Consider the following 16,004-nt stretch of genomic DNA (forward strand, 5'->3'; position numbering starts at 1 on the left):
TATGGCATAAAAAGTCATAAAAACGACAAGGTATAGTAAGGCATAAAAAGTCATAGTATAGCAAGGCATAAAAAGTCATAAAAACTAAGTAGTATAGCATGGCATTAAAAGTCATAGCATAGTAAGGCATAAAAAGTCATAAAAACGTCATAGGATAGTAAGGCATAAAAAGTCATAAAAACGACATAGTATAGTATGGCATAAAAAGTCATAGTATAGTAAGGCATAAAAAAGTCATAGTACAGTAAGGCATAAAAAGTCATAAAAACGTCATAGTATAGCATAAAAAGTCATAAAAAGTATAGTATAGCAAGGCATAAAAAGTCATAAAAACGTCATAGTATAGCATGGCATAAAAAGTCATAAAAACAACATATTATAGTAAGGCAAAAAAAATCATAAAAACGTCATAGTATAGTAAGGCATAAAAAGTCATAGTATAGTAAGGCATAAAAAATCATAAAAACGTCATAGTATAGTAAGGCATAAAAAGTCATAGTACAGTAAGGCATAAAAAGTCATAAAAACGTCATAGTATATTATGGCATAAAAAGTCAGAGTATAGTAAGGCATAAAAAGTCATAGTATAGTAAGGCATAAAAAATCATAAAAACGTCATAGTATAGTAAGGCATAAAAAGTCATAGTACAGTAAGGCATAAAAAGTCATAAAAACGTCATAGTATATTATGACATAAAAAATCATAAAAACGTCATAGTGTAGTAAGGCATAAAAAGTCACAAAAACGTCATAGTATGGTATGGCATAAAAAGTCATAAAAACGTCATAGTATAGTAAGGCATAAAAAGTCATAGTATAGTAAGGCATAAAAAGTCATAAAAACGTCATAGTATAGTATGGCATAAAAAGTCATAGTATAGTAAGGCATAAAAAGTCATAAAAACGTCATAGTATAGTAAGGCATAAAAAGTCATAGTACAGTAAGGCATAAAAAGTCATAAAAACGTCATAGTATATTATGACATAAAAAATCATAAAAACGTCATAGTATAGTAAGGCATAAAAAGTCACAAAAACGTCATAGTATGGTATGGCATAAAAAGTCATAAAAACGTCATAGTATAGTAAGGCATAAAAAGTCATAGTATAGTAAGGCATAAAAAGTCATAAAAACGTCATAGGATAGTAAGGCATAAAAAGTCATAAAAACGTCATAGTATAGTAAGTCTTAAAAAGTCATAAAAACGTCATAGTATAGTAAGGCTTAAAAAGTCACAAAAACGTCATAGTATAGCATGGCATAAAAAGTCATAGTATAGTAAGGCATAAAAAGTCATAAAAACATCATAGGATAGTAAGGAATAAAAAATCATAAAAAGTCATAGTATAGTAAGGCATAAAAAATCATAAAAACGTCATAGTATAGTAAGGCATAAAAAGTCATAAAAACGTCATAGTATAGCATGGCATAAAAAGTCATAGTATAGTAAGTCTTAAAAAGTCATAAAAACATCATAGTATAGCATGGCATAAAAAGTCATAGTATAGTAAGGCTTAAAAAGTCATAAAAATTAAGTAGTATAACATGGCATAAAAAGTCATAAAAACGTCATAGTATAGCATGGCATAAAACGTCATAGTTTAGTAAGGCATAAAAAAATCAAAAAAACGTCATAGTATAGCATGGCATAAAAAGTCATAAAAACAACATATTATAGTAAGGCATAAAAAATCATAAAAACGTCATAGTGTAGTAAGGCTTAAAAAGTCATAAAAACGTCATAGTATAGCATGGCATAAAAAGTCATAGTATAGCATGGCATAAAAAGTCATAAAAACGACATAGTATAGTAAGCATAAAAAGTCATAATATAGTAAGGCATAAAAAATCATAAAAACGTCATAGTATAGTATGGCTTAAAAAGTCATAATATAGTAAGGCATAAAAAGTCATAAAAAACGTATAGTATAGTAAGGCATAAAAAGTCATAGTATAGTAAGGCATAAAAAGTCATAAAAAGTCATACTATAGTAAGGCATAAAAAGTCATAAAAACGTCATAGTATAGTAATGGCATAAAAAGTCATAAAAACGTCATAGGATAGTAAGGCATAAAAAGTCATAAAAAGTCATAGTATAGTAAGTCTTAAAAAGTCATAAAAACGTCATAGTATAGTAAGGCTTAAAAAGTCACAAAAACGTCATAGTAATAGCATGGCATAAAAAGTCATAGTATAGTAAGGCATAAAAAGTCATAAAAACATCATAGGATAGTAAGGCATAAAAAGTCATAAAAAGTCATAGTAATAGTAAGGCATAAAAAATCATAAAAACGTCATAGGATAGTAAGGCATGAAAAGTCATAAAAACATCACAGTATAGCATGGCATAAAAAGTCATAGTAAAATAAGGCATAAAAAGACATAAAAACAACATATTATAGTAAGGCATAAAAAATCATAAAAACGTCATAGTAGAGTAAGGCATAAAAAGTCATAGTATAGTAAGGCATAAAAAGTCATACAAACGTCATAGTAAAGTAAGGCATAAAAAGTCATAGTAAAATAAGGCATAAAAAGTCATAAAAACAACATATTATAGTAAGGCATAAAAAATCATAAAAACGTCATAGTAGAGTAAGGCATAAAAAGTCATAGTATAGTATGGCATAAAAAGTCATACAAACGTCATAGTATAGTATGGCATAAAAAGTCATAAAAACGACATAGTATAGTAAGGCATAAAAAGTCATAAAAACGTCATAGTATATAAGGCATAAAAAGTCATAGTATAGTAAGGCATAAAAAGTCATAAAAACAACATATTATAGTGAGGCATAAAAAATCATAAAAAGACATAGTAAAGTAGGCATAAAAAGTCATACTATAGTAAGGCATAAAAAGTCATAAAAACGTCATAGTATAGCATGGCATAAAAAGTCATAGTATAGTAAGGCTTAAAAAGTCATAAAAACGAAGTAGTATAGCATGGCATAAAAAGTCATAAAAATGACATAGTATATTATGTCATAAAAAGTCATAAAAACGTCATTGTATAGGATGGCATAAAAAGTCATAAAAACGACATAGTATAGTAACGCTTAAAAAGTCATTAAAACGTCATAGTATAGCATGGCATAAAAAGTCATAGTATAGTATGGCATAAAAAATCATAAAAACGACATAGTATAGTAAGGCATAAAAAGTCATAGTATAGTAAGGCATAAAAAGTCACAAAAACGTCATAGTATAGTAAGGCTTAAAAAGTCATAGTATAGTAAGGCATAAAAAGTCATAAAAACGACATAGTAAAGTAAGGCATAAAAAGTCATAGTATAGTAAGGCATAAAAAGTCATAAAAAGTCATACTATAGTAAGGCATAAAAAGTCACAAAAACGTCATAGTATAGTATGGCATAAAAAGTCATGAAAATGTCATAGTATAGTAAGGCATAAAAAGTCATAAAAAGTCATAGTATAGTAAGTCATAAAAAGTCATAAAAACGTCATAGTATAGTAAGGCTTAAAAAGTCACAAAAACGTCATAGTATAGCATGGCATAAAAAGTCATAGTATAGTAAGGCATAAAAAGTCATAAAAACATCATAGGATAGTAAGGAATAAAAAATCATAAAAAGTCATAGTATAGTAAGGCATAAAAAATCATAAAAACGTCATAGTATATTATGGCATAAAAAGTCATAGTACAGTAAGGCATAAAAAGTCATAAAAACGTCATAGTATAGCATGGCATAAAACGTCATAGTATAGTAAGGCATAAAAAGTCATAAAAACGTCATGGTATAGTATGGCATAAAAAGTCATAAAAACGTCATAGTATAGCAAGGCATAAAAAGTCATAAAAACGAAGTAGTATAGCATGGCATTAAAAGTCATAGCATAGTAAGGCATAAAAAGTCATAAAAAGTCATAAAAAGTCATAAAAACATCATAGGATAGTAAGGCATGAAAAGTCATAAAAACGACATAGTATAGTATGGCATAAAAAGTCATAGTAAAGTAAGGCATAAAAAGTCATAAAAACAACATATTATAGTAAGGCATAAAAAATCATAAAAACGTCATAGTAGAGTAAGGCATAAAAAGTCATAGTATAGTATGGCATAAAAAGTCATACAAACGTCATAGTATAGTATGGCATAAAAAGTCATAAAAACGACAAGGTATAGTAAGGCATAAAAAGTCATAAAAACGTCATAGTATAGTAAGGCATAAAAAGTCATAGTATAGTAAGGCATATAAAGTCATAAAAACAACATATTATAGTGAGGCATAAAAAATCATAAAAACGACATAGTAAAGTAAGGCATAAAAAGTCATACTATAGTAAGGCATAAAAAGTCATAAAAACGTCATAGTATAGCATGGCATAAAAAGTCATAGTATAGTAAGGCTTAAAAAGTCATAAAAACGAAGTAGTATAGCATGGCATAAAAAGTCATAAAAATGACATAGTATATTATGTCATAAAAAGTCATAAAAACGTCATTGTATAGGATGGCATAAAAAGTCATAAAAACGACATAGTAAAGTAAGCATAAAAAGTCAAAAAAACGACATAGTATAGTAACGGATAAAAAGTCATAAAAACTCATATTATAGTAAGGCATAAAAAGTTATATTATAGTAAGGTATAAAGAGACATAAAAAAGTAATAGTATAGTAAGGTATGAAAATGTCATACTATAGTAAGGCATAAAAAGTCATAAAAACGACATGGTAAATTAAGGCATAAAAAGTCATAGTATAGTAAGACATAAAAAATCATAAAAACGTCATAGTATAGTAAGGCATAAAAAGTCATAAAAACGTAATAGTATATTATGGCATAAAAAGTCATAAAAACGACATAGTATAGTATGGCATAAAAAATCATAAAAACGTCATAGTATAGTAAGGCATAAAAAGTCATAAAAACGACATAGTAAAGTAAGGCATAAAAAGTCATACTATAGTAAGGCATAAAAAGTCATAAAAACGTCATAGTATAGCATGCATAAAAAGTCATAAAAAGTCATAAAAACGACATAGTAAAGTAAGGCATAAAAATTCATAAAAACGTCATAGTATAGTAAGGCATAAAAAGTCATAGTATAGTAAGGCATAAAAAGTCATAAAAACGTCATAGTAAAGTAAGGCATAAAAAGTCACAAAAACGTCATAGTATAGTAAGGCATAAAAAGTCATAAAAACAACATATTATAGTGAGGCATAAAAAATCATAAAAACGTCATGGTATAGTAAGGCATAAAAAGTCATAGTACAGTAAGGCATAAAAAGTCATAAAAACGTCATAGTATATTATGGCATAAAAAGTCATAAAAACGACATAGTATAGTATGGCATAAAAAGTCATAAAAACGTCATAGGATAGTAAGGCATAAAAAGTCATAAAAACGTCATAGTATAGTGTGGCATAAAAAATCATAAAAACGACATAGTATAGTATGGCATAAAAAGTCATAGTATAGTAAGGCATAAAAAATCATAAAAACGTCATAGTATAGTAAGGCATAAAAAGTCATAGTACAGTAAGGCATAAAAAGTCATAAAAACGTCATAGTATATTATGGCATAAAAAGTCATAGTACAGTAAGGCATAAAAAGTCATAAAAACGTCATAGTATAGCATGGCATAAAACGTCATAGTATAGTAAGGCATAAAAAATCAAAAAAACGTCATAGTATAGCATGGCATAAAAAGTCATAAAAACAACATATTATAGTAAGGCTTAAAAAGTCATAAAAACGTCATAGTATAGTAAGGCTTAAAAAGGCATAAAACGTCATAGTATAGCATGGCATAAAAAGTCATAGTATAGCATGGCATAAAAAGTCATAAAAACGACATAGTATAGTAAGCATAAAAAGTCATAATATAGTAAGGCATAAAAAATCATAAAAACGTCATAGTATAGTAAGGCATAAAAAGTCATAGTATAGTAAGGCATAAAAAGTCATAAAAACGTCATTGTATAGTAAGGCATAAAAAGTCATAGTATAGTAAGGCATAAAAAGTCATAAAAAGTCATAGTATAGTAAGGCATAAAAAGTCATAAAAACGTCATAGTATAGTATGGCATAAAAAGTCATAAAAACGTCATAGTATAGTAAGGCATAAAAAGTCATAAAAAGTTATATTATAGTAAGGCTTAAAAAGTCATAAAAACGTCATAGTATAGTAAGGCTTAAAAAGTCACAAAAACGTCATAGTAATAGCATGGCATAAAAAGTCATAGTATAGTAAGGCATAAAAAGTCATAAAAACAACATAGTATAGTAAGGCTTAAAAAGTCATAAAAAGTCATAGTTATAGTAAGGCATAAAAAGTCATAAAAACGTCATAGTATATTATGGCATAAAAAGTCATAGTACAGTAAGGCATAAAAAGTCATAAAAACGTCATAGTATAGCATAAAAAGTCATAAAAACGCCATAGTATAGTAGGCATAAGCCGTATAAAAAACGTCATAGTATAGTAAGCATAAAAAGTCATAAAAACGTCATAGTATAGTATGGCATAAAAAGTCATAAAAAACGTCATAGTATAGCAAGGCATAAAAAATCATAAAAACGACATAGTAGAGTAAGGCATAAAAAATCATAAAAACGTCATAGTTAGTAAGGCATAAAAAATCAAAAAACGTCATAGTATTGTAAGGCATAAAAAGTCATAAAAACGCCATAGTATAGTATGGCATAAAAAGTCATAAAAACGTCATAGTATAGCAAGGCATAAAAAGTCATAAAAACGAAGTAGTATAGCATGGCATTAAAAGTCATAGCATAGTAAGGCATAAAAAGTCATAAAAACATCATAGGATAGTAAGGCATGAAAAGTCATAAAAACGACATAGTATAGTATGGCATAAAAAGTCATAGTAAAGTAAGGCATAAAAAGTCATAAAAACAACATATTATAGTAAGGCATAAAAAATCATAAAAACGTCATAGTAGAGTAAGGCATAAAAAGTCATAGTATAGTATGGCATAAAAAGTCATACAAACGTCATAGTATAGTATGGCATAAAAAGTCATAAAAACGACAAGGTATAGTAAGGCATAAAAAGTCATAAAAACGTCATAGTATAGTAAGGCATAAAAAGTCAAAGTATAGTAAGGCATAAAAAATCATAAAAACGACATAGTATAGTAATGGCATAAAAAGTCATAAAAACGACATAGTATAGTAAGGCATAAAAAGTCATAGAATAGTAAGCATAAAAAGTCATACAAACGTCATAGTATAGTATGGCATAAAAAGTCATAAAAACGACATAGGATAGGAAGGCATAAAAAGTCATAAAAACGTCATAGTATAGCATGGCATAAAAAGTCATAGTATAGTAAGCATAAAAAGTCATAAAAACGAAGTAGTATAGCATGGCATAAAAAATCATAAAAACGTCATGGTATAGTATGGCATAAAAAGTCATAAAAAGTCATAAAAATGACATAGTATATTATGTCATAAAAAGTCATAAAAAGTCATAGTATAGGATGGCATAAAAACTCATAAAAACGACAAAGTATAGCAAGGCATAAAAAGTCATAAAAACGTCATAGTATAGTATGGCATAAAAACGTCATAGTATAGTATGGCATAAAAAGTCATAAAAACGTCATAGTATAGCAAGGCATAAAAAGTCATGAAAACGACATAGTATAGTATGGCATAAAAAGTCATAAAAACGTCATAGTATAGCAAGGCATAAAAAGTCATAAAAACGTCATAGTATAGTATGGCATAAAAAGTCATACTATAGTAAGGCATAAAAAGTCATAAAAACAACATATTATAGTATGGCATAAAAAGTCATAAAAACGTCATAGTATAGTAAGGCATAAAAAGTCATAGTATAGTAAGGCATAAAAAGTCATAGTATAGTAAGTCTTAAAAAGTCATAAAAACGAAGTAGTATAACATGACATTAAAAGTCATAAAAACGGCATAGTATAGCATGGCATAAAAAGTCATAGTATAGTAAGGCTTAAAAAGTCATAAAAACGAAGTAGTATAGCATGGCATTAAAAGTCATAAAAACGCCATAGTATAGCATGGCATAAAAAGTCATAAAAATGACATAGTATATTATGTCATAAAAAGTCATAAAAACGTCATTGTATAGGATGGCATAAAAACTCATAAAAACGACATAGTATAGTAACGGATAAAAAGTCATAAAAACGTCATATTATAGTAAGGCATAAAAAGTTATATTATAGTAAGGCATTAAAAGTCATAAAAACGTCATAGTATAGCAAGGCATAAAAAGTCATAAAAACGAAGTAGTATAGCATGTCATTAAAAGTCAGAGTATAGTAAGGCATAAAAAGTCATAAAAACGACATAGTATAGTATGGCATAAAAAGTCATAGTATAGTAAGGCATAAAAAGTCATAAAAACAACATATTATAGTAAGGCATAAAAAATCATAAAAACGTCATAGTATAGTAAGGCATAAAAAGTCATAGTATAGTAAGGCATATAAAGTCATAGTATAGTAAGTCTTAAAAAGTCATAAAAACGAAGTAGTATAACATGACATTAAAAGTCATAAAAACGGCATAGTATAGCATGGCATAAAAAGTCAAAGTACAGTAAGGCATAAAAAATCATAAAAACGTCATAGTATAGTAAGGCATAAAAAGTCATAGTATAGTAAGGCATAAAAAGTCATAGTATAGTAAGGCATAAAAAATCATAAAAACGTCATAGTATGGTATGGTATAAAAAATCATAAAAACGTCATAGTATAGTAAGGCATAAAAAGTCATAAAAACGACATAGTAAAGTAAGGCATAAAAAGTCATAGTATAGTAAGGCATAAAAAGTCATAAAAACGTCATAGTATAGTATGGCATAAAAAGTCATAAAAACGTCATAGTATAGTAACGCTTAAAAAGTCATAGTATAGCAAGGCATAAAAAGTCATAAAAACGTCATAATATAGTTATTGCATAAAAAGTCATAAAAACGACAAGGTATAGTAAGGCATAAAAAGTCATAGCATAGTAAGGCATAAAATGTCATAAGAACGTCATAGTATAGTAAGGCTTAAAAAGTCACAAAAACGTCATAGTATAGCATGGCAAAAAAAGTCATAGTATAGTAAGGCATAAAAAGTCATAAGTATAGTAAGGCATAAAAAGTCATAAAAACGTCATAGTATAGTAAGGCTTAAAAAGTCACAAAAACGTCATAGTATAGCATGGCATAAAAAGTCATAGTATAGTAAGGCATAAAAAGTCATAAAAACGTCATAGTAAAGTAAGGCATAAAAAGTCATAAAAACGTCATAGTATAGTAAGGCATAAAAAGTCATAAAAACAACAAATTATAGTAAGGCATTAAAAATCATAAAAACGTCATAGTATAGTAAGGCATAAAAAGTCATAGTATAGTAAGGCATAAAAAATCATAAAAACGTCATAGTATAGCATGGCATAAAAAGTCATAGTATAGTATGGCATAAAAAGTCATACAAACGTCATAGTATAGTAAGGCATAAAAAGTCATAAAAACATCATAGGATAGTAAGGAATAAAAAATCATAAAAACGTCATAGTATAGTAAGGCATAAAAAGTCATAGTATAGTAAGGCATAAAAAATCATAAAAACGTCATAGTATGGTATGGTATAAAAAATCATAAAAACGTCATAGTATAGTAAGGCATAAAAAGTCATAAAAACGACATAGTAAAGTAAGGCATAAAAAGTCATAGTATAGTAAGGCATAAAAAGTCATAAAAACGTCATAGTATAGTACGGCATAAAAAGTCATAAAAACGACAAGGTATAGTAAAGCTTAAAAAGTCATAGTATAGCAAGGCATAAAAAGTCATAAAAACGACATAATATATTATTGCATAAAAAGTCATAAAAACGACAAGGTATAGTAAGGCATAAAAAGTCATAGCATAGTAAGGCTTAAAAAGTCACAAAAACGTCATAGTATAGCATGGCATAAAAAGTCATAGTATAGTAAGGCATAAAAAGTCATAGCATAGTAAGGCATAAAATGTCATAAGAACGTCATAGTATAGTAAGGCTTAAAAAGTCACAAAAACGTCATAGTATAGCATGGCATAAAAAGTCATAGTATAGTAAGGCATAAAAAGTCATAAAAACGTCATAGTAAAGTAAGGCATAAAAAGTCACAAAAACGTCATAGTATAGTAAGGCATAAAAAGTCATAAAAACAACAAATTATAGTAAGGCATTAAAAATCATAAAAACGTCATAGTATAGTAAGGCATAAAAAGTCATAGTATAGTAAGGCATAAAAAATCATAAAAGCGTCATAGTATAGCATGGCATAAAAAGTCATAGCATAGTAAGGCATAAAAAGTCATATAAACGTCATAGTATAGTATGGCATAAAAAGTCATAAAAACGTCATAGGAGGGGCGTCGTGTGGCGTAGTGGTCTAAGCAGGCGCCCCATGTGTAGAGGCTACATCCTCGCTGCAGTTGGCCCGGTTCGAGTCCCGCATCGGACGGCCTTTACTGCATGTCATTCCCCCTCTCTCTGCCTCCTCATTTCCTGTCTCTCTCCACTATCCTGTCCAATAAAGGCACAAAAGCCCAAAAACATATCTTTAAAAAAAAAAAAACGTCATAGGATAGTAAGGCATAAAAAGTCATAAAAACGTCATAGTATAGCAAGGCATAAAAAGTCATAAAAACGACATAGTAAAGCATGGCATAAAAAGTCATAGTATAGTAAGGCATAAAAAATCATAAAAACGTCATAGTATAGTAAGGCATAAAAAAGTCACAAAAACGTCATAGTATAGTATGGCATAAAAAGTCATAAAAACAACATATTATAGTAAGGCATAAAAAGTCATAAAAACGACATAGTAAAGTAAGGCATAAAAAGTCATACTATAGTAAGGCATAAAAAGTCATAAAAAGTCATAGTATAGTAACGCTTAAAAAGTCATTAAAACGTCATAGTATAGCATGGCATAAAAAGTCATAAAAACGACATAGTAAAGTAAGGCATAAAAAGTCATAAAAACGTCATAGTATAGCATGGCATAAAAAGTCATAGCATAGTAAGGCATAAAAAGTCATATAAACGTCATAGTATAGTATGGCATAAAAAGTCATAAAAACGTCATAGGAGGGGCGTCGTGTGGCGTAGTGGTCTAAGCAGGCGCCCCATGTGTAGAGGCTACAGTCCTCGCTGCAGTTGGCCCCGGTTCGAGTCCCGCATCGGACGGCCTTTACTGCATGTCATTCCCCCTCTCTCTGCCTCCTCATTTCCTGTCTCTCTCCACTATCCTGTCCAATAAAGGCACAAAAGCCCAAAAACATATCTTTAAAAAAAAAAAAACGTCATAGGATAGTAAGGCATAGAAAGTCATAAAAACGTCATAGTATAGTAAGGCTTAAAAAGTCACAAAAACGTCATAGTATAGCATGGCATAAAAAGTCATAGTATAGTAAGGCATAAAAAGTCATAAAAACGTCATACTATAGTAAGGCATAAAAAGTCACAAAAACGTCATAGTATAGTATGGCATAAAAAGTCATAAAAACAACATATTATAGTAAGGCATAAAAAGTCATAAAAACGACATAGTAAAGTAAGGCACAGAAAGTCATACTATAGTAAGGCATAAAAAGTCATAAAAAGTCATAGTATAGTAAGGCTTAAAAAGTCATAAAAACGTCATAGTATAGCATGGCATAAAAAGTCATAAAAACGACATAGTAAAGTAAGGCATAAAAAGTCATAAAAACGTCATAGTATAGCATGGCATAAAAAGTCATAGCATAGTAAGGCATAAAATGTCGTAAGAACGTCATAGGATAGTAAGGCATAAAAAGTCACAAAAACGTCATAGTATAGCATGGCATAAAAAGTCATAGTATAGTAAGGCATAAAAAGTCATAAAAACGTCATAGGATAGTAAGGCATAAAAAGTCATAAAAACAACATATTATAGTAAGGCATAAAAAATCATAAAAACGTCATAGTATAGTAAGGCATAAAAAGTCATAAAAACATCATAGGATAGTAAGGAATAAAAAATCATAAAAAGTCATAGTATAGTAAGGCATAAAAAATCATAAAAACGTCATAGTATAGTAAGGCATAAAAAGTCATAAAAACGTCATAGTATAGTAAGTCTTAAAAAGTCATAAAAACATCATAGTATAGCATGGCATAAAAAGTCATAGTATAGTAAGTCTTAAAAAGTCATAAAAACATCATAGTATAGCATGGCATAAAAAGTCATAGTATAGTAAGGCTTAAAAAGTCATAAAAATGAAGTAGTATAACATGGCATAAAAAGTCATAAAAACGTCATAGTATAGCATGGCATAAAACGTCATAGTATAGTAAGGCATAAAAAGTCATAAAAACGTCATGGTATAGTATGGCATAAAAAGTCATAGCATAGTAAGGCATAAAATGTCGTAAGAACGTCATAGTATAGTAAGGCTTAAAAAGTCACAAAAACGTCATAGTATAGCATGGCATAAAAAGTCATAGTATAGTAAGGCATAAAAAGTCATAAAAACGTCATAGGATAGTAAGGCATAAAAAGTCATAAAAACAACATATTATAGTAAGGCATAAAAAATCATAAAAACGTCATAGTATAGTAAGGCATAAAAAGTCATAAAAACATCATAGGATAGTAAGGAATAAAAAATCATAAAAAGTCATAGTATAGTAAGGCATAAAAAATCATAAAAACGTCATAGTATAGTAAGGCATAAAAAGTCATAAAAACATCATAGGATAGTAAGGAATAAAAAATCATAAAAAGTCATAGTATAGTAAGGCATAAAAAGTCATAAAAACGTCATAGTATAGCATGGCATAAAAAGTCATAGTATAGTAAGTCTTAAAAAGTCATAAAAACATCATAGTATAGCATGGCATAAAAAGTCATAGTATAGTAAGGCTTAAAAAGTCATAAAAATGAAGTAGTATAACATGGCATAAAAAGTCATAAAAACGTCATAGTATAGCATGGCATAAAACGTCATAGTATAGTAAGGCATAAAAAGTCATAAAAACGTCATGGTATAGTATGGCATAAAAAGTCATAAAAACGTCATAGGATAGTAAGGCATAAAAACTCATGAAAATGTCATAGTATAGTAAGGCATAAAAAGTCATAAAAACGACATAGTAAAGTAAGGCATAAAAAGTCATAGTATAGTAAGGCATAAAAAGTCATAAAAACGACATAGTATAGTCAGGCATAAAAAGTCATAGTATAGTAAGGCATAAAAACTCATGAAAATGTCATAGTATAGTAAGGCATAAAAAGTCATAAAAACGACATAGTAAAGTAAGGCATAAAAAGTCATAGTATAGTAAGGCATAAAAAGTCATAAAAACGACATAGTATAGTCAGGCATAAAAAGTCATAGTATAGTAAGGCATAAAAAATCATAAAAACGTCACAGTATATTATGGCATAAAAAGACATAAAAAGTCATAGTATAGTAAGGCATAAAAAGTTATATTATAGTAAGGCATAAAAAGTCATAAAATTGTCATAGTATAGTATGGCTTAAAAAGTCACAAAAACGTCATAGTATAGCAAGGCATAAAAAGTCATAGTATAGTATGGCATAAAAAGTCATAAAAACGACATAGTATAGTAAGGCATAAAAAGTCATAAAAACGTCACAGTATGGTAAGGCATAAAAAGTTAAATTATAGTAGGGCATAAAAAGTCACAAAAACTTCACAGTATAGTAAGGCATTAAAAGTTATATTATAGTAAGGCATAAAAAGTCATAAAAAGTCATAGTATAGTACGGCATAAAAAGTTATATTATAGTAAGGCATAAAAAGTCATAAAAACGTCATAGTATAGTAAGGCATAAAAAGTCATAGTATAGTAAGGCATAAAAAAATCATTAAAACGTCATAGTATAGTAAGGCATAAAAACTCATAAAAACGTTATATTATATTAAAGCATAAAAAGTAATAGTATAGTAAGGCATAAAAAGTCATAAAAACGTCATAGTATAGTAAGGCATAAAAACTCATAAAAACGTTATATTATATTAAAGCATAAAAAGTTACATTATAGTAAGGCATAAAAAGTCAAAAAAAGGTCCTAGTAAATTAAGGCATAGAAAGTAAAAAAAAGGTCATAGTAAAGTAAGGCATAGAAAGCCAAAAAAATGTCATAGTATAGTAAGGCATGAAAAGATATAAAAACCTCATAATAAAGTAGAGCATAAACAGTAATAGTATAGTAAGGCAAAAAAGTCATGAAAACCTTATAAAACGATATAATATGGTATGTCATAAAAAGTCATAGTATAACAAGGCATAAAAAGTCATAGTATAGTAAGGCATAAAAAATCATAAAAACGTCATAGTATGGTATGGTATAAAAAATCATAAAAACGTCATAGTATAGTAAGGCATAAAAAGTCATAAAAACGACATAGTAAAGTAAGGCATAAAAAGTCATAGTATAGTAAGGCATAAAAAGTTGAAAGTATAGGAAGGCGTCAAACGTCATAGTATAGTTAGTCGTAAAATGTCATAAAAGCGACAGTATAGTAAGGCATAAAAAGTCATTAAAAACGTCATACTACAACAAGTCATAAATAGTAAATAGTATTGTAAGGCATAAAAGTCATAAAAACGTTATATTATAGTCAGGTATAACAAGTCATAGTATAATAAAGCATAAGTATAAATAAAAACCTCATTGTATAGTAAGGCATAAAAAAATCATAGTATAGTAATGGATAAAAAGTCACAAAAAAAACTCAGTATAGGAAGGCATAAAAATCATAAAAACTTTATAGTATAGTAAGGCATAAAAAGTAAAAGAATCATAGTATCGTAAGGCATAAAGAGTAATAAAAACATCATTATATAGTAATGCATAAAGAGTAATAAAAATGTCATTATATACTAAGGCATCAAAAGTCATAGTATAGCAAGGCATGAAAAGGCATAAAAAGTCATAAAAAACGTCATTATATAGTAAGGCGTCAAAAGTTATAAAAACTTTATAGTATAGTAAGGCATAAAAAGGCTTAAAAATGTCATCATCAAAAGTCATAGTATATCAAGGCATATAAAGGCATAACGTGACCATGTCACATGACATTAAAATCTCGCGGGAACAAGGTGCCTTCACTTTTCTGAGTTACTCTCCACCAGGTGCTTCGATTGTGTCCAACCTGACTGCAGTCGTTTCAGGCTCCGCCCCTGAACTTTCCGGCAGGTCATCACGTCAGGTGAAGAAGATATCAACAGCCACGGTGTGAATGATACAGTCTGTCCTGTTTGAGACGTCGTTACCTTGACAACACCTCCAGCTTTAACACTTGAGCTTCATATGAACAGCTCAGTGTTGTTTTCACTCCTCTTTCACTTTCCAGTTAGTTGTATGCTGTGAAACCTGTAACAGTGACTGTGAATGTGAAGCTACTTTCAGATTAATAATCAAATGGTCTTTCGATATTAAAAGTCAATGATTGTCACTGTGCACTGTGTTTATATAAAAGTGTTATTATGGAAGTATTATACCAGCTACAACAGTCATTATGCATCATTGTCATTAATAAACAGCAGGTCTCCAAACATCCTGACGTCACTTCCTGTCTGAGCGCTGACTTTGAACACAGTTTGAAATGAGCCACAGTTTCAGAACTGACTCTTAATACATCATTTTATATCAGTAAAGGATCAGCGTCGTCACCCCCCCCCCCCCCCCCCCCCCCCCCGGTCTGCAGCGTCGCCGGAAAGCAGGAAGCTGGCAGAACCATAGAACACGAATGGAACCATAGAACACGAACAGCCGAACACCGATGCGTTCGTTCTGAACACGACCGTCACTCATGATCAATTAGAGAGAGGCGGGAACTCACCGAAAAAACCCTTTAATGTTTCTATCTTCCGCTGGAAGTCTCACACCCAGGCAGCCCTTCCCCAAACGACTCGCGGTCACCATGGAGACCCTCTGTTCTTTGCTGTGATTGGCTGTGCCCGCGTTCAGACACATGAGGAGT

General features: G+C 29.4%; 1 protein-coding gene across 2 annotated transcripts in view; it reads right to left on the minus strand.

The window, feature by feature from the left end:
• The window catches only part of capslb (calcyphosine-like b), a 50,902-nt gene extending 34,952 nt beyond the window's left edge, over positions 1-15,950 (minus strand). For both annotated transcript variants that reach the window (XM_056404200.1, XM_056404201.1), the window contains exon 1: positions 15,864-15,950. The gene's annotated coding sequence lies outside the window, so the exon portion shown is untranslated. The remainder of the gene's footprint in view (positions 1-15,863) is intronic.
• Positions 15,951-16,004: the final 54 nt, after the last annotated feature.

The sequence above is a fragment of the Seriola aureovittata genome, chromosome 18 (assembly GCF_021018895.1).
Source record: "Seriola aureovittata isolate HTS-2021-v1 ecotype China chromosome 18, ASM2101889v1, whole genome shotgun sequence".
NCBI classification, from domain to species: Eukaryota; Metazoa; Chordata; class Actinopteri; order Carangiformes; family Carangidae; genus Seriola; species Seriola aureovittata.